General features: G+C 42.7%; 1 protein-coding gene across 10 annotated transcripts in view; it reads right to left on the bottom strand.

Moving 5' to 3' along the window:
- zgc:162612 (forkhead box transcription factor) overlaps positions 1-22,755 on the bottom strand; it is a 49,947-nt gene that overhangs the window by 8,103 nt on the left and 19,089 nt on the right. For 3 of the 10 annotated variants that reach the window (XM_034710656.1, XM_034710658.1, XM_034710657.1), the window contains one exon: positions 18,761-18,809. The gene's annotated coding sequence lies outside the window, so the exon portion shown is untranslated. Of the gene's footprint in view, positions 1-3,860; positions 3,933-13,369; positions 13,485-17,391; positions 17,434-18,760; positions 18,810-21,410; positions 21,449-22,755 lie in introns of those variants that run through there. The other 7 variants (XR_004635076.1, XR_004635080.1, XM_034710659.1 and 4 more) reach the window with 6 other exon arrangements.

Below are 22,755 nucleotides of genomic sequence, written 5' to 3'. Positions count from 1 at the left end.
ACAACAGGGTTTGGTTTGCAGGGCTTTGTGAAGCAAGCACCGTGTCCAACAAAGGGAGGCAGCCGCCCAAAGGATTAGAGATCATTTAAAAAACGTACAAATAATTAAAGGCAAATACAACAACAGCAAATTAAAGCAAAAACATCAAACCTATGCAAAAGCACAAACAAATGAAAGTAAAAATGAAAAAAAAAAATACTCTGACCTCCACTAGTCTGGGGTCATCCTGGCCTGCCTGTATCTCTCGCCAAGGGTCTGAAAAGCTTCATATCATTCAATCTTATCTTAATCCACCATGAGCAGAGCACCTTTTCAGCATTTATCAAGTGGGCAAATGAAAACGTCCTTTGAACTGCAGAAACCTGGAGCAGAACCAGACTCATGTTGTCATTAGACATCTGCTGAGACCGTGTTGGAGAGAGGGATAGAGACAAACAGAGCTACAACAACACCAACAGAGCAGACAGACTTAAGGACACCGGACCATCATGATGGTACAAGTTTGTGTTCAATTTAGAGGACTAGCAAATTAATAAATATTAACATATATACTGTATTAATGATGATGATAACAGGGGTTAGGAATGATAGAATCAATTATAAGCAGTTCTAAGTTTATCATTAGCATTGTGATGGTGATGATAGTGAAGGAGAGAGTGCAAGGCTCCCCAGCACTTTAAGCCTATAGCAGCATAACTAAAAGCTGGTCTAAGCCTGAGTCAGTCTGAATCCTGTAGAAGCCTAATGAAGAGCTGATATAAGCCTATAGCAGCATAACCAACAGCTGGTCTGAACCTAAACCAGCCCAAAGCCTATAGCAACATCACCAAGAACTGGTCAAAGCTCAAGCCAGCCTAAAGCCTATAGGAGCATAACTAAGAGCTGGTCTTAGTCTGAGTCAGTCTGAATTCTGTAGAAGCCCAATGAAGAGCTGGTCTAAGCCTATAGTAACATAACTACAGTCTGGTCTTAGCCCAAGCCAGCCTGAGCCTATAGGAGCATAACTAAAAGCTGGTCTTAGCCTCAGCCAGTCTGAATCATTTAGAGGCCTAATGAAGAGCTGGTCTAAGCCTTTAGCAACATCACCAAGAGCTGGTCAAAGCCCAAGCCAGCCTGAGCCTAAAGCAGCATGACTAAGAGCTGGTCCAAACCTCAGCCAACCAAAAGCCTATAGTAACATAACTACAGTCTGGTCTTAGCCTAAGCCAGCCAAAAGCCTATAGGAGCATAACTAAGAGCTGGTCTTAGCTTGAGTAAGCCTGAATCCCATAGCAGCATAACTAAGAGCCTGTCTAAGCTTAAACCAGCCTGAGCCTATAGCAGCATAACTAAGAGCCTGTCTAAGCTTAAACCAGCCTGAGCCTTTAGCAGCATAACTAAGAGCCTGTCTAAGCTTAAACCAGCCTGAGCCTATAGCAGCATAACTAAGAGCCTGTCTAAGCTTAAACCAGCCTGAGCCTATAGCAGCATAACTAAGAGCCTGTCTAAGCCTGAGTCAGTCTGAATTCTGTAGAAGCCTAATGAAGAGCTGGTCTAAGCCTATAGTAACATAACTACAGTCTGGTCTTAGCCCAAGCCAGCCTGAGCCTATAGGAGCATAACTAAGAGCTGGTCCAAGCCTCAGCCAGTCTGAATCATGTAGCAGCAAAACCAACAGCTGGTCTAAGCCCAAATCCTATCGCAGTATAACTAAGAACAGGTCTAAGCCTCAGCTGTCCTGAAGCCTATAGCAGCAAAACTAAGAACTGGTCCAAATTTGGGCCAGCCCATACCAGTAGCAGCATAAATAGGAGCTAAACTAAGCCTGAACTAGCCCTTGCTATAAGCTTTATTAGAAAGGAAAGTTTGAAGCCTACACTTAACAGTAGAGAGGGTGTCTGCCTCCCGGATGATTCCTAAGGAGAGGTGTCTGATAACAGGATGTTCTTCCTACACCATCTGAAGCCCAAATCTCAGTTTTGAATGATTTTCTTTATTAACAGTCTTGGCGCCCCCTGCAGGCCTGGAGCACTTCCACTGTAAAAGCCTGAATATGCAGAAATGTCTCCTTGGTTTATACTTCACTGGAATAGATTTTAACTTCAAATCATGAAGTATTTGCAGCTGTTCCTCGACGCGTTACTGTTTTTATTTTAGACCTTTGTATGTGTGTTTAATTACCATGTGCACTGAATTTGAAGCTCATTTCTCCTTGGTCGCTCCTTGTTTACTCACATACTAAAGCTTGCAGACGGTGGTGAGTGCAGACAATGATACTCCAGAAACAAGTGCATAAACAAACCTATTAAGAGCTACATACTTCCTTTCATGAGGCTTGGATGTGAAAATCTCAGAGGTCAGTGAGGACGGCTCGCCTTGTTTACACAACCCTTAAAAAGAGTCTGCTCTAACTGAGACGTCTGCATTTATTGGGCCTGATATTACAAACAGAAGCACAAAGGAGAGGAACAATAATGTTTCTAAAGGGAAGCTCAGATCATACATGTTAGTATCACACTCATCGAGCAGGTTCTTCACACATGCTACCTCCTTCCAAGAGGAGCTCTAACATGTGTCAGAGCTGCTGCTGCTGTGACATAAAACGGCCACCGTAAATTATCCCCTGACATCTGAAGCAAGTGGTTCAGTCACATGCTGAAAACCCCCTTCCCTCCTGGTCCCTCTCATGAGTAGAGAGGGCCCACGCAGCAACTGGTCCCAGGAGAGCCCTGGTTCACGACCCCTGGGTGCTCTGGTGTGTATTTAGAGATCAGACTGGTACTCCGAGGGCCTTGTGTTTTTTTCAACATGGGCCCCTTCATAATCCTTCAGCAGTGTCTGAGTGAGGCAGGCACATGTGACGCATGAGCCTTATACGTCAATGTATATGTCTTTCCTTTTCAAAATGATGTTGATGTGTTAAGCTAATTCCATCAAGCTAACGGTGAAAAGCTGAAATGCTGTTACGATGTTGAACTGCTGTGCTCAGTTTTATAAATTCAGGGTATTGGACAGTCACAGTCAATCATATTTAATAAAGTAACCACATGTTGGTATTTTAAAACCTGGTCGCTGTTGTTTCTTTTCAGCTAATGCTAACAGTCAACCATTTTCTAGCTAGTTTTTTGTTAGCCTTTTCTCGATATTAGAATAAAAGCTGTCATCTATTTCCTAGCTTTGGTATTACCATAATGTTAAGTTGTGTTTGAATGCTAACAATAACTAACCATATATCAAGCGTTAGCTATCCTTACTCTATTTTAATCTCTTTTAAAATCCATTTTTATTTTTTAATTTCTTGCCATTATTTTAGTTCTGCTTCTTTCTTGTTTTCAATCTCTTGTTTTAAAGCTCTTTGAATTGCATTTGACTTGTATGAAAGGTGCTCTATAAATAAAGCCTGATTGATTACTTGACAGCTGAAGCTAGCCAACCAGTTCAGAGCTAGCATGCATATGAGAAATGTATACTTTTCTAGGTGTGACTTGTAACACTATTTGAGTAATATTAGCTTTTGGCTAATTCCAGGCTACTTATTACCTGGTAAGTGGTTGAATGCTAGCACTAGCTGTTGCCTAACTAGTACTGACTGGTTATCAAATGTGTCTTTATCTGTTGCTAAGTGGAACACTATCACTAAACGTAGTAACACCATCACTAACGCCGGGTGTTTTTTACCCAATAAAAAGTACTAGACATTAAAATATGACTTTACATGACAGATTAGAGTAGTGTTCTTTTATTTTAAACTGTGCCATGTCTGACAAAATAAAAAAATGTATCATGGGAGGACCCTATAAAAATGCTCCATAATGACTGAAAATTTGGAATTCTGGACCAAAAATTTCTAAAACAAAAAAGGATGAAACTAGAGATTTGGTGTTCGGTCCACCCATTCCTGGGACATTTGAGAGTTCCCTGGTGGAGGCACGCTCTCCTTCACACACAAACAGCTGCAGGAGAGAGAAACATAAAAGGGTGAAAATCACCAGAACACGTTCCTGGAGGAAAAAGTGTGTTTTGGAGCAGGTAAACACCCACGCCTTCAAAGACATCAAGATGATGCTGAAGCTACCCAGGGACCGATGACACTCAGACAAACACAACATCATGAAATCATGTAAATGTGTTTGCTTGGGTGAAAATCACCCGGTGAGTGTTCTAGGGTTAAGACTGGAAAATGTGTGGTGTGCTAATCATTATTAGAGCAGTATTAGCTTCCATCAACTTCTCCTTGACGTGTTATAAAGTGGATGGATGCTAACATATGCTAAGTGCATATTCCACAAGCCTTTGGCTTCCCTGAGTTTACAGCTGAAGTTAGCATCCAGCCTGAGGTACGTGCATGTTATGGGCAGCAGGTATTTGCACACACGCTCACTTCCTGATCTGCCATCTGCTGCTGACACCTTCAGCTGTGATGCCAACACATTCCAGGAGGGATTCCCGCTGGACAAGTTCAACGCTGACAGATATACATTCCTGCAGAGGCATGCCGTCACCAAACCCACCTGGCCCCTCTTTCAGCGTCCACTTGTTTTTGTTCCAATCTGTGCTGCTGTCCCATGACCCCTCCTGACACGCTCCCACAACAGCAGCACATGCAGAGGAACATGCAGAGGAACATGCAGAGGAACACACAGAAGAACATGCAGAGGAACACACAGAAGAACATGCAGAGGAACATACAGAGGAACATGCAGAGGAACACGCAAAGGAACATGCAGAGGAACATGCAGAGGAACATGCAGAGGAACACAGAGGAACATGCAAAGGAAGAAGCAGAGGAACATGCAGAGGAACACACAGAGGAACATGCAGAGGAACATGCAGAGGAACATGCAGAGGAACACACAGAGGAACACAGAGGAACACGCAGAGGAACATACAGAGGAACATGCATAGGAACACACAGAGGAACACAGAGGAACACAGAGGAACATGCAGAGGAACACACAGAGGAACACAGAGGAACACAGAGGAACATGCAGAGGAACATGCAGAGGAACACACAGAGGAACACAGAGGAACACACAGAGGAACACAGAGGAACACACAGAGGAACATGCAGAGGAACATGCAGAGGAACATGCAGAGGAACACAGAGAGGAACACAGAGGAACATGCAGAGGAACATGCAGAGGAACACAGAGGAAAATGCAGAGGAACATGCAGAGGAACATGCAGAGGAACATGCATAGGAACACGCAGAGGAACACGCAGAGGAACATGCAGAGGAACATGCAGAGGAACACAGAGGAACACACAGAGGAACATACAGAGGAACATGCAGAGGAACACGCAGAGGAACACAGAGGAACACACAGAGGAACATGCAGAGGAACATGCAGAGGAACATGCAGAGGAACATGCAGAGGAACATGCATAAGAACACACAGAGGAACACAGAGGAACACAGAGGAACACACAGGAACATACAGAGGAACATGCAGAGGAACATGCAGAGGAACACAGAGGAACATGCAGAGGAACATGCAGAGGAACATGCAGAGGAACACAGAGGAACACACAGAGGAACATGCAGAGGAACACAGAGGAACATGCAGAGGAACACACAGAGGAACATGCAGAGGAACACAGAGGAACACAGAGGAACACACTGAGGAACATGCAGAGGAACATGCAGAGGAACATGCAGAGGAACATGCAGAGGAACATGCAGAGGAACACACAGAGGAACATGCAGAGGAACACAGAGGAACACACAGAGGAACATGCAGAGGAACACACAGAGGAACATGCAGAGGAACACAGAGGAACACACAGAGGAACATGCATAAGAACACACAGAGGAACACACAGAGGAACACACAGGAACATACAGAGGAACATGCAGAGGAACATGCAGAGGAACATACAGAGGAACACAGAGGAACACACAGGAACATACAGAGGAACATACAGAGGAACACAGAGGAACACACAGGAACATACAGAGGAACATGCAGAGGAACATGCAGAGGAACACAGAGGAACACACAGAGGAACATGCAGAGGAACATGCAGAGGAACACAGAGGAACATGCAGAGGAACACAGAGGAACATGCAGAGGAACACAGAGGAACATGCATAGGAACACACAGAGGAACACACAGAGGAACACAGAGGAACACAGAGGAACATACAGAGGAACACACAGAGGAACACACAGAGGAACACAGAGGAACATGCAGAGGAACACACAGAGGAACATACAGAGGAACACAGAGGAACACACAGAGGAACACACAGAGGAACACAGAGGAACACACAGAGGAACATACAGAGGAACATGCAGAGGAACATGCAGAGGAACATGCATAGGAACACACAGAGGAACACAGAGGAACACACAGAGGAACATGCAGAGGAACACAGGTGGAACATGGACAGATTTAGAAAAAAAATAGTCCATATTTCTGCCCTCCCTTCGAGTTTTCCCCTCTAATGTCTTGTGCATGTATTTTTGTTGGAATGAGATTGTTTGCTCTGGACATGCAGAGGATGACAGATGAGAGCTGCTCACAGTTTTTCATCCGGCTCTCCGGTAAATTCATGGAAGCCTTCCACTGAAGGAAAGTCACATTACATGGACGATATAAGACTCAGCTCTTACAGGATGAAGCTGCTGAGCGTAATGGTTTCTTGTTGAGAGATGGATGCAGGTTTTAATAGGAGATTTCCTCTCTTGGATTCAACAGGAAAAGGAGAAGTTATAGTCTCTTAGGTTTAAATATGAAACATGTTATATCATTTAAAGCTAACAGAAGGCTTTCATTTCATGTCACAACTATTGCCACCAGAGTTTTAAAGGTTTAGTTAGCGATGCTCGGCTAATAAACCCAATAAACTGTTTCATCAGAGTTATTTAATCCCACCAGTCTCTACTCCCAACACTCAGCTGTCCTGTGTAAGAAAGGCAAAATGCCCAAACATGTAGCTGTAATTAAAAAGTGTCCTCTGTGGTCGTGGTGGTACGCTCTCTGTTTGTTAATCATCTGTTTTTAACGTGATGCAATAAGGCAGTGTTTTATAAGAGGACAAAATTACATAACACCATTTAATATCACACTGATTGTATTGCATCATATCGTACTGTAACGTACAACACTGTTGTATTGATTCGTTTTAATAACTGGGATGTATATAGTGCCTTTCAAGAAACCCAAGGTGGCTTCACAGAGTCAGGTCTTGGGGGTAGGTGGGGAAAGGACTTGAGGAAAAGGTGTGTTTTGACTGCTTCTTTAAAAGTGTCCAGGGTCGGAGCGCTGCGGATGTAGGGAGGGAGAGAGGTCCACAGAGTCAGGGCTGCCACACTGAAGGCTCTGTCCCCGAAGGTCCACAGCTTAGTCCAGGGGATGGAGAGGAGACCCAGGTCTGAAGACCTTAGGTTCTGGGATAGAGTGTGTTGGTGGAGGAGGTCAGCCAGGTATTGAGGTATTGGGAGGTGCATGAGAGTGGGGGTGATGTGCTGCCAGGTATTGGAAGCAGGAAGACACTGCAGCAGCTTAACTACGGTGTGCCAAAAGGGACAAAATAGCACCCTGTTTAAAAAGAGAACATGTTCATTTAGAGTCTTAACTTTATGGACAGCAAAGTTAAATCCATTTCTACCTTCATTCTCTTTTTGCATCACCTAGTTTTTAGCATCCTGCTTTCATCCACTGAAACAGTTTTCAGGCTAAATGGATGTGAATGCTGCGTTTTGCTGACATGACACTCCGGTCGGACATTTTCCAGCTGACTGTAACTGTTGTCTTTTTAATCTTTGAAATCTGTGACTTCGGGGAAATCGTCTCTGACAGAGGAAACCGAGCTCTGTAAATAGCCCGTGAACTTTTTACCACAGGTGGTCAGAGCAGCGTGTGTGCCAGCAGATCATCTGATGCGTGGTGAGCGTGGTTACAGTCTGTCACAGGGATGATGATCAGTGATGGGTATCTACGCTGACCGACCCGCAGCAGCTTCCCTCTCTGTTTCCTGTGGAAGACTGTGTGATGATAGGAAATCCAGGTCGCCTGCCCACTCTGCCCCCATGAGCAAACCCTGAATGTAAGCATGGACTCGTGCACGTAGCCACATGCAACATCTAGAAGATTCCCTGCAGGACTACAAAGATTCAAGAGACTGAAAACTAAACAATGTCCCCAGAGATCGTCTTTCTAAGAAAACGACTGCCAAAAAAAGAAACCATGCAAATTCAAAACACATGCAGTGAAACAAAACAAAACTAAACAAATACAACAATGGAACTTTTATTTTTCATTGCCAACAGATGCAAACCTTGCAGCAGAATCCAGAAATCACAATGAAAGTGCTCCAGGCCTGTAGATGGCGCCATGTTTGATTTAAAGTTGAACATTTAGAGAGTTAAAGGCTGATTAAACTCTGAGTTTCCCAGTAATCAGATCAAGACCAGATCTCACTGACTACTGTACCAAACCACGACTTGATAACTTTGACTTTAAAGAGCTCATAGTGCCCTATTACCCCTCTAGAACTCTACGCTCCTAACATGCAGGCCTGCTAGTTGTACCTAAAGTCTCTAAACATAGTATGGGAGGTAGAACCTTCAGTTATCAGGCCCCTCTCCTTTGGAATCATCTACCAGTCAGGGTCCGGGAGGCAGACACCCTCTCTACTTTTAAGAGTAGGCTTCAAACTTTCCTTTTTGATAAAGCTTATAGTTAGAGCTGGATCAGGCTTGGACCAGGTCTTAGTTATGCTGCTATAGGCTTAGACTGCCCGAGGAACTGGCACACTGTCACACTGGGATCCTAGCTCACCCCCTTCCCCCCAATCCCCCATCACTCACTTTAACTCTTCCTGTCCCATTAAAGTTACTAACCATAGACCTTTCTGGAGTCCCTGAGCTCCCTTGTCTCGTAGACGTCCTCCTGCTGCGGACGTTCTGGACTCCAGCAACAACAGCTTCTACTACTCGTCTCATCACTATCACCTCTCTCTCTTCATCTCCCTCTATCCCTCTCTCCAACACGGTCTCAGCAGATGTGTGTCTAACATGAGTCTGGTCCTGCTGGAGGTTTCTGCCTGTTAAAGGAAGTTTGTCCTTGCTGCTGTAACTAGCTAAATACTGTGATGTGCAATGCTCATGGTGGATTAAGGTGGGGTCAGACTGAGTCTGATCCTGTCTTGGTGTTGGGTCTCTGTTCATAATTTGACATAGAGTGGTCTAGACCTGCTCTGTTTGTAAAAGAGTCTTGAGATGATGTTTGTTGTGATTTGGCGCTATACAAATAAAGGTTGATTGATTGATTGATTGATTGATTGATTGATTGATTGATTGATTGATTGATTGACTTTGGTGAAGTTGGACCTTATTTCATGGAGGAATGGTTTCTGATAGACGGATAACGTTGATGAAGTCACAGCCACAGCCGAGTGCTAATGCTGTTAGCTAGTTAGCTCCTCCAGATGTGCAGCTAGCAGTACCAGTGAAGTCCCAATTTCTTGGCGATACTGAAGATTACCTTACCAGAGTCTCCTGTGCGGTTTTATTTTATTTTGGCGGAGAGAAACAGACTGTCCAGCCAATCACAGGCCATTCTGATGTGTCCTTTCAAAATAAAAGCCAATGAAAAGGAGAAAATAGCGATAATTCTGTATATTTTCAATCAGAGATGATGAACAAAGAATCCCAGTTTCCATGACTCATTATAATTCAGACTAATAGAAGAACATTATTCAGTTTTTCAAATTAAAATGTTTCTTCATTTTGTAAAGATGATTTCTTTAATGTAATTTTGTCTCCAACTTTGTAAAAGCTTTTAAATCTTGTAAATTTGCATTGCACTTCCCAGCCACCGTACTGGGACAACAGGGAGCAACATTCACTCTCCAGTTGTTGCATAATTCACAGTTGCACCCATTCCCATCTTACATTCGTGATCAGTGCAATTTAAGACGTTATGTTTCTCAGTTTGTGTTCTTGACTCATATCTGCAACGTGTTTCCTGTTAATGCTTGTGTCTGACTTTGGCATGTTTATGAGGTTGCATCACATCTTCATGCGTCTCTCTTTATGAGCATCATTTAGGTCATCGCGGTGCATCTTGGCTTGAAACCAGAACGTGTATCCGCCCCGCGCTCTGACTCTGCCATCTCAATAAGTAACAAAGGAGTACAGGTTCAGACAGGCCCTGCATGTCGCCATAATGACTTAACATTGTTTACAGGATACCGCGAGAACATTTACAACCGACTCCAGCTGGAGAGGAACAGATTTATGAGCCGCCGTGACAGCTTATTGACTGTTGGCTTTAGACGTGGAATGCCTTTATTTGTGTGTGTGTGGGAAAAATGGTGAACTTGGCTTCGGAAATGACCGAAGATATTCAGAATATGACGATCCGGTTCCACAAAGGCTCGGGTGTCCAAACGGATTATTTCCCTTCAGCTGTTTGATGAGCCAAGACAAACAGGAATGAAAGGAGAGACCTCTTATCTGTCAGTTACACAGATCTCTGTTTTTTTAAGGCGGAAATTTTTATTGCTCCTGGCTTTGTTTGACAGATTTAGACACAAAGAATTCTGGAGGGAGAAGGTGACAAGTCATGGCAGGCGAGTCAATCCTAAGGAGAAACGATGTGATGGTGTAATTCGGATCTTTACATAAACTAATATTTTTACATAATACAGGAATAGTCACAAAGCTTCTTTCTGCACTCTGTATTTTATAATAAATAAGAAAACATATTTAAGACGGCTGCGTGAGCCTATAGCAGCATAACTAGGGCTTGGTCCAAGCCTGAGCCTGATTAACTATACGCTTTATCAACAGTTTAGTTTTTAAGCCGACTGAATGTAAACCGGGTGGACTCAAACTGGTTTATACATCCAAAGGATTGGGTCTGATAACTGAAGGCTCTACCTCCCATACTACTCTTGGATACATAATTGGGATGAGCAGGACTTAAATAATGTGACTTTCAAATATTTTGTGAATTAATTTTTGGCACGAAATGAATTAAAATTTTGAGTACACAACCCTATTTGCAGAAAAAAACAACAACAGATGGGCCATGTAAGCCTATAACAGGATAACTAGGACTTGGTCCAAGCCTCAACCAGCTTAGTTATAAGCTTTATTAAAAGGAACATTTTAAGCGGACTCGGATTGTACAGAGGGTGTTTGCCTCCTGGACTGGATCTGGTTTCATTTTCCAAAGGAGAGGCCTGATAACTGAAGGCTCTACCTCCCATACTACTCTTGGAGACCTAATTGGGACGAGCAAGCCTACATTATACGTGTCCATTGATTTGGAGTGTTATAAAGCATGATCAGCTCTTCAATATTAAGATAAGAAAACAGCCCTGCCTTTGATAAGATGACTAAATAATCTAATTTGTTTTCAAGGTGGAAGTTTAGACTAACAACAAGGAGAAACTTCTCAATATGAAGATCAAGTTTGTTTAAGTTTGACCCCTTGGAGATGGCCACATATATATATCAAAATATATTTCACATATTTGGTGAATTCATTTTTGGCCCAAAATAAATTGAAAATTTGAGTACAGAACCCTATTTGCAGAAACAGATGGGCGGTGTAAGCCTATAGCAGCATAACTAAGACTTGGTCCAAGCCTCAACCAGCTTAACTATATGCTTTATCAACAGTAGAGTTTTAAATGGACTCTGATTGTACAGAGGATGTTTGACTCCTGGACTGGAACTGGTTTATGTTTCCAAAGGAGAGGGCCTTATAACTGGAGGCTCTACCTCCCATACTACTCTTTGAGACTCAATTGGGACGAATAGGACTACATTTTACTTGTCCATCGGTTTAGAGAGTCATAAGGTACTATGAGCTCTTAGTATAAAGGGAAACAGACTCGTCTTCAATCAGTTAAAAAAATCTAAAAGCAGGAAATTCTAAGCCTCATGAGTTAGCTTGTTCAAACTTGACCTCTGAAAATTCTCAGAAATACAGCAACCAAATCTAAAAAGGCTTAATAATCATGACTTTGGGAGTATTTTCTGATTTAATTTTTGTCCAAAAAGGAACTACAGTATGCATGTCTACTTTCTGAAAAAAAAAAAGGTATGTTCTAAATGGAAGTTCTAAGCCTATAGCAGCATAACAAGGGCTTGGTCCAAACCTCAGCCAGATAAGCTACAACCTTTATCAACAGGAAAGTTTTAAGCCAACTCTAAATGTACGTATCAGAGGATGTTTGCCTCCTGGACTCAAACTGGTTTATGTTCCGAAAGGAGAGGGCCTTATAACTGGAGGTTCTACCTCCCATACTACTCTTGGAGACTCAATTGGGACGAATAGGCCTACATTTTACTTGTCCATTGATTTAGAGTGTCATAAGGCACTATGAGCTCTTAGTATAAAGGGAAACAGCCTCGTCTTCAATCAGATAATCAAAAAAATCTAAAAGCAGGAAATTCTAAGCCTCATGAGTTAGCTTGTTCAAACTTGACCTCTGAAAATTCTCAGAAATACAGCAACCAAATCTAAAAAGGCTTAATAATCATGACTTTGGGAGTATTTTCTGATTTAATTTTTGTCCAAAAAGGAACTACAGTATGCATGTCTACTTTCTGAAAAAAAAAAAGATATGTTGTAAATGGAAGTTCTAAGCCTATAGCAGCATAACAAGGGCTTGGTCCAAGCCTCAGCCAGATACGCTACAACCTTTATCAACAGGAAAGTTTTAAGCCAACTCTAAATGTACGTATCAGAGGATGTTTGCCTCCTGGACTCAAACTGGTTTATGTTCCGAAAGGATAGGGCCTTATAACTAGAGGCTCTACCTCCCATACTAGTCTTGGAGGCTTAATTGGGACGAGCAGGCCTACATTTTACATTTTACCATAAGGCACTATGAGCTCTTAAGTATACAAAGAAACAGCTTTGTCTTCAATAACATTTTTAAAAATGATTTAAAAGGAGAAAATGATCAAACTGAACAGCAAGTTTGTTGGAATTTGATCTCTGGAAATTTTCACAAATACATCAAAAGGCTTAATAATCATGGCTTTGGGAGTATTTCTGATTAGATTTTTGTCCAAAAAAGAATGTACGTCTACTTTCTGGAAGAAAAGATATGCTGTAAATGGACATTCTAAGCCTATAGCAGCATAACTAGGGTTTGGTCCAAGCTTCAGTCAGCTTAGCTAGAAGCTTCATCAAAAGGAACATTTTTAAAACCCTTTTCCTGAAGAAGATAGATTTGGATTTTTTAGATGCTGAAATAAATGATGCATTAAATTCAAACCCAGCGTGTAGCTTTCATTCCTGTACCGTGTGGCGGTACCTTTCTGTGTTTGAGTGTTTTATTAGCTCTGCAGACTTTCATGCACATGTGTCAGCTTTGACCTTTTAATCCTCACAGTGAGGGGATTGAGTTTTCGCCCCTCATACACGTACCCTCTTCACACACGTGTTGGCAGCACAATGAAGACATTGAACGGATGAACGTCCCGCTGCCCTCCTGGTTCCCATAAATCTTCCTATGGATCAGAGGCGGATTACTGCCGACACACACACACACACACACATGACCAGAACTCAAACACTGAAGTCATTTTGACGTCAAAGTTGATGTCTTTGGAAGTTTGAGAACAAAAACAGAAGCTGGTGATAACAGTTGAAGGGAATGTGGACAAGGAGACTTCAGACGAGTGGAATAAATCATCTGAAAGAGACGATGATGCAGACGATGTGTCAGCCAATCCAGGGTCCACTCTTCAAGATGCACGTTTAAAACACAGCAGCCACAAGCTTCAGCCTCCTGCCCTCTCTGTGCTTGGCAGAAAAGTCTCAATCACACGATACAAAATCCCTCACACGCTGCAGCAGATATTCCAGATCCACATCTCTGCAACTAAATTCTTTCTTTTGTGCAACTCGAGCTTTGTGAGAAGCAAGTCTGTTTGAGCCCCTGACTTTACGAGAGCAGTCATGTGAATGGGAAGTTAAACAGACCACAAGTTCAAATAAACCAAATCCGTCTGAAGTCGGCGCGGCCGTATATCACGTCTGTCGATGCCGAGTTTCTATCCGGGACCGCAGATCACCGACATGGCAGTCATGTTTTCATCTCGGTGGTCTATGAGAAGGCCGGCGCTCTGTCTTCCATCATGTTTGAAGGATGAGGAACAAATTTAACAAGTGAGGTTTGAAGGAGGGAGCGTATAATAAAGTGTGAGCTTTCAGAAGTCACACTAAAAACCTGCTCAAAGCTGGGGTTGGTGTTCAGATTCAGATCCTCTTTGTGTTCTCCTGGTTAAAATGATCTTTATGTCCTGATGGTAATCAATACATAATGTGTTCTTAAACAAGAGGTACAAAAAGCAGCTCTCTACAGCCGGAGGAAACCTGGGAAAACACCAACCAATCACCACCTTCAGGAGCCAAATGATGAAACCAATCAAATCCCTTCCTGCCGTTCTGCCCGCCTCCTGCAGAGCGTACATGTCCCCGGCGTTCACTCCCCATCTCCTGCCTCTGCTTCCCCTGACTCTACTTCCTGCCCCTCTCGCTCCACCTCGGGCCTGTCCCCTCTGACCCCATGAGGGTCTTTGCTCAGGACTGTAGTCCGGATCAGAGTCTAAAAAGCTCTCACCACGGGGGCTCTGACAAGCAGAAGAATGAATGACATTTAGTAAGTCCTACAGAAATGTAGATGTACTGTAGCGTCCACACACGCTGATCTTTAATAACCGGTCACTGTCGGCCGTTACCACGACAACCAACAAAGCAACAATCAATGTTTGAATGAATGAAGAACTTCTCCTCTTGTGTCTCCTCTCTCCCGCTCACACACTCTACACCAGTGTTTCTCAACTACCCAAAAGTGCGTCGCCGACTCATCTTGAGTGGGTTGCGGGTCTTTAAAGTAAAGAAAAATTCCTGTGCTTTTATTTTGAAGGGTACTTTTTTAGCGGAGTACCATCTATTCAGACTCCAGGACTGTAGCTGGTGATAATGTCCTGTAATGCTAAGTGACTCTGTGCATTTTTCAGTCTAGAAGGAGACAGTCAAAGTATGTTTTCTTCTTATAGGAAATAAGCATGGCTAAACACAAATAATACAGCGACTACATTAAATATGGACTTTATCATATTGATAATAAAGGATCACAAAGACCTCAGTGTGTTGTGTGCACCGAGGTGTTGGCAAGTGAAAGTATGACGCCATCAAAATTTGGGTTGCAGCTTATCTCTAAGGAGTGATGGTGGATCCCGAAGCCAGACCAGTTGAGAACCACTGCTCTACACCTCTCCTGATGCCTTCACTGACTGTCAACACTGTAGGAATTAAGAACATCTGAACACGTGTAACAAACAGTAGAGCTGTTACAGTATTATATGTTAGCATGACAGTTGTGAGTGCTAACAGCAGCCATGTTTGTTTGTGTTTTGAACTTTCACTATGTGAATGTTTTGGTGAGGACCGGTTTGGAATCAGTCACCATCATATGGATGGGGGGGGCGTCGTTTTGGAGGAGCTCTGAGGGGTTAGACGAAGTCCTGAGGAAATGCTACATTCAAACTCATGCTAGTTTTCTGAGACTACCAACCCCAGCTTTAATGGATTCAGTTTTTAACTATATGGTGACTAAACTGGAGCGAGCCGGCTGGATGTTTGTCAGCAGGTCAGAACGTCTCGCCCTCCTTTCATGAAGTCTTAAACTGACTCCATGAGTGAACTCACTGATCGCTGTGTTTCTCCAGGAATGAGAGGAATTTGCTGCTAATTGTTGTAAATGCCGGCGTGCTCAGGCTTTGAGTGCATTTGAACTCTGTGTGTGTGTGTAGAGAGTAAACCCTCTCCTCTATGCATCACAACCAAAGAGTGTGTGCTCAGGGTGTTCTGCACACTCTGCTCCGTGGTTCATTGTGTGAGCATGTACCGTATAGACTCCATATGTGGATGAGGTGGCCGTGATTAGAGGGTGGCACTGCAGCGTTCCCCTCGGGACGGTTTACACCCTGTTATTTTCCCCTCCTCGGCCCGTGCCTTCAATAGAGAGGGTGGGTCCGTGATCTCCCTCCCACGCACCACCACGAGAAAGGGAGGCAACCCCGTCACACAACCACACTTAAGTGTCCGATAACGACGGGTCCACGGACCCCCCTCGGGCCTTTGAACACGTCTGCACAATCACATGTGAAGCAGGGATCTGATACACAGACAGGGAACAGATTTATTCTAAAAATACATGAAGAGAGTGGATGTTTGAGATCAAATCTGACTTTAAAGACTGAAGAGGATTAAGGCCATTGACACTTTTTTTTGGAGGTTATCCAATAAAAAAAAAAATCTTATTTTTATTTAAAAAATATATTAAAGTTAGAAATCTGGGATTAACCCCTAAGCACAATGTCTTGTCTCCATTTCATTTATTTATTTATATTTATTTTCAATAATCAATATATTCACTTTATTGTGTTTTCGTTTTAAATTCATTAAAAAAATAATTAATTATAATCTCACTTATATTATTATTATTATTATTATTATTATTATTATTATTATTGGGAGATAAGTAATGTTATGTTGTATGTTCTACTGAATTATGCAAAAAGGAAATTATAGCTTGTTTTTTATTTTATTTTTTATTTTCTATTCAACTAGTTGAGATGCACAGTACTGTGTTTATATTGTCACTTCTAAATTTACTTGTTTTTAACTGTGGTTCTTAATCTTGATCTGTCACTGTACATTTGCCATATTTCTTAATAAAAATATTACAAACAAATTTAACTTGAAGTCAAATTTTAACAATCTGAGATTAAATTAAAAACTATGATTTTTTTTCTTTAATCTCTGAATCTACTTAAATTCAGAATTCAGACTTTAATTTCCTATTTTAGATAATGACTTTGTATTTTATTTATTTTTTATATAATGTCCCCCCAAAAAATGCAGGAGTCCTAATCCTAATCCATACCTGTAGGATACTTCAACTAGTAGTTAAAAACAAAGTTGAATCAAATAGAAACTGACTCTTAAAATAACTGTGGAGCATAAAAGTAAGATGTGGCATCATATGGACGGTTTCGTATTGACATGCATGTTTAGTTACCGTAACATTTGGAGTAGACACGCCTCTTTTTTTGACATCCAAACACTAGCTATGTATCAGACACACATGTGACCGACACACCTTTATAAAACACAGATAGGTAGAGGGTTTTTATTGAGTTACAATAATTCCCCCAGAGGATGGCGCTCAAAGAAGCAAGAGACTCCTTTAAAGAATGCTGCTGCTGCTCGAGTCCTAACAAGGACCAAAGAAGTAGACCACATCACTCCAGGTCTTAGATCTCTACACTGGCTTCCTGTCTGTCAGAGAATAGACTTTAAAATCCTGCTGATGGTTTATAAAGCCCTGAATGGTTTAGGCTGATCTGCTGCTACTGTATGAACCACCTGGACCTCTGAGGTCATCAGGTACTGGTCTGCTTTCAGTCCCTAGAGTCAGAAGGAAACATGGTGAAGCAGCGTTTAGTCATTATGCTCCACATATCTGGAACACACTCCCTGAAAGCTGCAGGTCTGCTCCAACTCTCACCTCTTTAAAATCAAAGACTAAGACTTTTTTATTTAACACTGCCTTCCTATCTTAGCTCATTTTAACTCACTTTAAATTTTAATGTAATGTTTAATATATTTCTAATTTTCCTTTTCTATGTTTTATTATATTTGTCATTTTAATTCTGTTCTTTTATGCTTGTCTGAATGTTTCTAATGTTTTTAATGTTTTAATGTAAAGCACATTGAGTTGCCCTCCTGTATGAAATGCACTGTACAAATAAAGCTGCCTTGCCTTTAAGGCCTTCCCCTCCGTACATGGGGCGCATGAGTGAACTGCTGCAGCTTCATTCGGTCATTATCATGCATTCAAAGAAAACCATGGGATACTTTTGGGTGATTAACTTCATGGAGTTCTGGTTTGATTGGAAAGACTTTAATTTAAGACAAGGGAGCATCAGAGGAAGGTGGCGAGGGATCAGTGAGTTTGGTGCGACAGTGGGTCCGTGCATCGCAGCGATCTTCCCTTCTAACTCTCATAAAAGCTCTTTAGGGACAAATTAGCATCCACTATAAACAGTAATAACTTGTACTGGTTGTCTAAATGGAAACAGACTGCGCCTCAGATACCGGTGTGACTTCTATTCCAGACTTTACGGTGATACTTTGAGACTGCACGATGTATTTCTGATATATTTTCACTTTAATTCAACAAAGCCACTTTCCCTTCTTCCCCTGACATTAACCTGAGTCAGCTGAGCTCACATCGGGCATTCCATCAAACATACAGCTCCCATTAAGTCCAAACATTCCTGCCGTAGTGGTTCCCAGACTCCCACAGCTCCACAGTGCAGTTAAACATCAGAGGAAACAGCACTAAAGCACTTTTACAAACATGCCTCCCACATGGCTGTCTGGGAAGAACACTGAAGAACCCAAGTGAGACATAAAGACCCAAACAGCCTCGTTCTTTAGTTTAGATTTGTCTTTCATTGTTGATTATTTGAGAGTTTCACTCAGCGGCGGCGTTGTGAGACAAAGAATCAGAAAGGTGTCACACGTGTACGAAGGGAAAACGAGACTTGCCAGCTTCAGCCACAAACCACAGAGTCAAATGGCACGCTGTTCGCCCTTTGGTGGCTGAAGGTTGATATATGACTGAAGCAGAAACCGTTATCTGGGTCAAACCTCACCCCGGTCTCTGCATGGTGGCTCACAATACAAAGACACTGCAGTGCGTCATCAGCGTAGAGAGAATGTCTCCTACCTTGTGTTGCACGGTGCAGGTGGATGCAGTCTGAGGCGGTGTTTGGAGCCTGTTAATATGAAGAGATGAAAACAGAATCAGAACACACAGAGAGGTGAAGAGGTGTAAATGTGCAGGGCTGGATGTTTTGATGCCCTTCAGTCCTCTGCTCTGTTTTCTGTTCTCTGCAGAGATTTCATTGTTCCCCTGTCGACCCTGTGGCTTTGACTGAACATTAATAAAACATTGTTTATTTTACAAAGTAAGCCCCATATTTACAAAAACCAGGCGGTGAGGGAGTCCTTCTTTACAGACATGTTCATGTGATTAACTCTGATGTAACACAGAAGAAGAGATAGCAAGGAGGCCGAGCTCCCGAGCAGAAACACGGCTTGTTTGCAGTCAGAGGACTTATCTTATCAGAGATCACACGCTGTGTTTAGTGTCATCAGGGAGACATGCAGAGAACAGGAACCATAAACCAACCTACTGTGTCCTGAACAGCGTCCTAATTGAAGCCACCTTAGCACTTCTCCTTTGGAATCATCTACCAGTCAGGGTCCGGGAGGCAGACCCCCTCTCTACTTTTAAGAGTAGGCTTCAAACTTTCCTTTTTGATAAAGCTTATAGTTAGAGCTGGATCAGGCTTGGACCAGGTCTTAGTTCTGCTGCTATAGGCTTAGACTGACACACTGGGATCCTGTCTTTCCCTCTCTCTCCTCTCTCTGCCTGTCTCTCACTTTAACTCTTCCTGTCCCATTAAAGTTACTAACCATAGACCTTTCTGGAGTCCCTGAGCTCCCTTGTCTCGTAGGTTCCTCTGGATCTCTGCTGTAGATTCCTTTTTTGGGGTCTGTTATTCATCCTTTCTTTCTTTCTTTCTTTCTTTCTTTCTTTCTTTCTTTCTTTCTTTCTTTCGTTCATCACTTTCTTTCTGTTATTCTTTCCTTCTTTCCTTCTCTCTTGTATTCCATCCTTCTTTCATTCCTTTCTTTTATTCCTTCCTTCTTTCCTTCTCTCTTTTATTCCTTCCTTCCTTCCTTCCTTTCTTTCTTTCTTTCTTTCTTTCTTTCTTTATCTGTTATTCCCATGTTTCTTCTTCCTTTATGTCTCCTTTTCTAACCCCGTCCTTTCCTTCTGTCTTTCCTTCCCCATTTCTTCTCCTCTTTTTCTTTCTTCTGGTCTCCCTCTCTTCTCTCTTTTCTTAGACCTTTCTGGAGTCCCTGAGCTCCCTTGTCTCGTAGGTTCCTCTGGATCTCTGCTGCTGTGGACGTGCCAGACTCCAGCTGCTACAACTACTACTATCCGTCTCCCCACTATCATCTCTCTCTCTCTTCATCTCCATCTATCCCTCTCTCCAACACGGTCTCAGCAGATGTGTGTCTAACATGAGTCTGGTCCTGCTGGAGGTTTCTGCCTGTTAAAGGAAGTTTGTCCTTGCCACTGTAACTTGCTAAATGCTGCAAAGTGCTCTGCTCATGGTGGATTAAGATGAGATCAGACTGAGTCCTGTCTGGAAGATGGGACTGGATCTGATCTGGTCTTGATGTTGGGTCTTTGTTAGCATCTTTTGACCTGATAGTGTGACTCTAAAGATGTCTGTGACACCACTATCAGCTGACCTGACACTCACAGGAGTTCACGAGGCTTAGTGTGTGTGTGTGTGTGTGTGTGTGTGTGTGTGTGTGTGTGTGTGCTCTTGCTTATCTTTCCATAGGAGACGTGTATGTCCTTTTAAGGACGGGGGTAAAGAAATGCAGGGGTCATGGGATAACTTCAGATAAGGGAAACATACATTCTTAGCTCTCTGATATGTAATTAAAGGGTGCTAAGTTTGTTTGTAATGTGATCTCTTCAGATAAGGACGGTTACAGGAAATAAACCGACTTGTGTTTGTTGATGCAGGCGGGCAAACGAAGAAAGTGACGAGGGCTCTGAACACTTTGTTTTTAGTGTGACAGAGAAAAGAGGATGGACGGTGAAGAATAAAGAGAGACAGTTCCAGAGAAAGTAAGTCTCTTGTTCTGTCTCTATTGTGCTGAGGAGTGTTTTCCTCAGACCTGGCCCTGAGCCTATCTAAACACCCCCGGTCTATGCCTTAAACTGACCCCAGAACCCCTCCGCTGACCCCCCCAGACGTCACAGAAGGCCACAGCTGCATCCAAAATCTGAGGATGGGAGTGTGCAAAGGCTAGAGGTGGGGATCAGCAGCTGGGGAGGAGGGGGGGGGATGCGTTCCCACTTTAGATACTCTGGGAGGATCTTCATGGTCGCTTGTTGCTGAAAAAGTGAAAAGGGGAGTTCTTCCTCAGAGGGCGAGTTTCTACGCCGTCACCCTGCGCCCTTTTCTTAGAGCGAGGAGGGAAACACGAGGGTTGGATGGAGTTAATATCTACAGCTGGGAGGTCAGCTTTCCTCTGGGACAATGTGAGGATATGAGTGTTTGATGACAAGTCATGATAAGGGGCTCAGTGTGTGTGTGTGTGTGTGTGTGTGTGTGTGTGTGTGTGTGTGTGTGTGTGTGTGTGTGTGTGTGTGTGTGGAGGGGGGGGGAGGTTATGGGTACAAGGGCAGCCAATCTTTCACTCCTGTTTCTGGAGATGTAAGCCGTTACAGCCTCTCAGTTTGTGTTTTAAACAGCGTTAGAAGCAGAACTGTCCGAAGTACTCACAGATATAATGACGTCATCAGCGTAGAAGGATTCTTCATCACTAACGCTGCATCAGAATCCAGTCTGTTTGAAATGGACTTAATGGAGTCACTGGGGCTTTGTTATCGATGCAGCAAAGTGTTGCAGTGTTTGTTATCAGTGGTATTTATCTTCCCGCCCCTCAAAGTGATAAATCAAACTGATTAAAGTCTCCTTTTCTTCCACATAAATCACAATGACCTCCATAACTGTTGAAATCACTGTTCAGATACGAGGGAAGTTACATGAGCTAGTGCTGCTCATACTGACCGCTGTGTGTCTCTGCTCTGCTCTCTGTCATTATAAACCTGAAGTCTCATCACTGCTCCCTCTATGATCCAGTTGGCTGATCTGCATGGTCTACCCGTGATCTTAAATCTAAAAGACATTTTTAAACTGTAAATGTTTTGAAAAGCAGACTGAAGGCTCTGGAGGAAGATGCTTCTGTTCTGAATCCCATGCTGTGTTGTAATGTTTTAGGATTCTGTGTTGTTTGTTTGTTTGTTTGTAACTTTTCTGGAATGTGCTGCAGCTGATCTCGGCCAGGACACACTTCAAAAATACATTTTTAATCCCAATGTGTTTTTTTCTCCTGGTTAAATAAAATGAAATAAAATTTAAAAAAAAACTCACTTCCTTCTTCTTCATGTTATTTAAAGAGTGTGAAAAGTGCTGGAAGCTGCAGTCTCCACTCTTTGTCATCCAATCACAGGACACATTTTTGCTTTCTGTCCCTCTTGAAAGGCGGAACAAGAGTTTTAGGTCTACTTTACTTTTATTCTTAATTCATTTATTTATTTATTTATTATCTATTTCAAATTTTAGGCACTTTTATTCTACTGTATTTATTCATGCACTTATTTATTTATTTGAAGTATAGCATCTTATGTTCTTTTAATGGTTTAATATTTTAGTCTGGGGCTGCACGGTGGTGCAGTGGGTAGCGCTGTTGCCTCACAGCTAGAAGGTTCCTGGTTCAAATCCCCGGCCGGGCGGGTTCCTTTCTGAGTGGAGTTTGCATGTTCTCCCCGTGCATGCGTGGGTTCTCTCCGGGTTCTCCGGCTTCCTCCCACAATCCAAAAAACATGCTCAGGTTGATTGGTCACTCTAAATTGCCCGTAGGTGTGAGTGTGTGTGAATGGTTGTCTGTCTCTCTGTGTTAGCCCTGTGATAGGTTGGCGACCTGTCCAGGGTGTACCCTGCCTTCCGCCCGAAGCCAGCTGGGATAGGCTCCAGCCCCCCGTGACCCCTAACGGGACAAACGGTCAAGATAACGGATGGATGGATATTTAAGTATTTTATTATCTTAGAAATGTATTTTATTTTG

The sequence above is a fragment of the Notolabrus celidotus genome, chromosome 20, assembly GCF_009762535.1.
Source record: "Notolabrus celidotus isolate fNotCel1 chromosome 20, fNotCel1.pri, whole genome shotgun sequence".
Lineage (NCBI taxonomy): Eukaryota > Metazoa > Chordata > Actinopteri > Labriformes > Labridae > Notolabrus > Notolabrus celidotus.
Note: the sequence above shows the minus strand (reverse complement) of the source record. Positions and strands in the feature narration are given on the sequence as shown.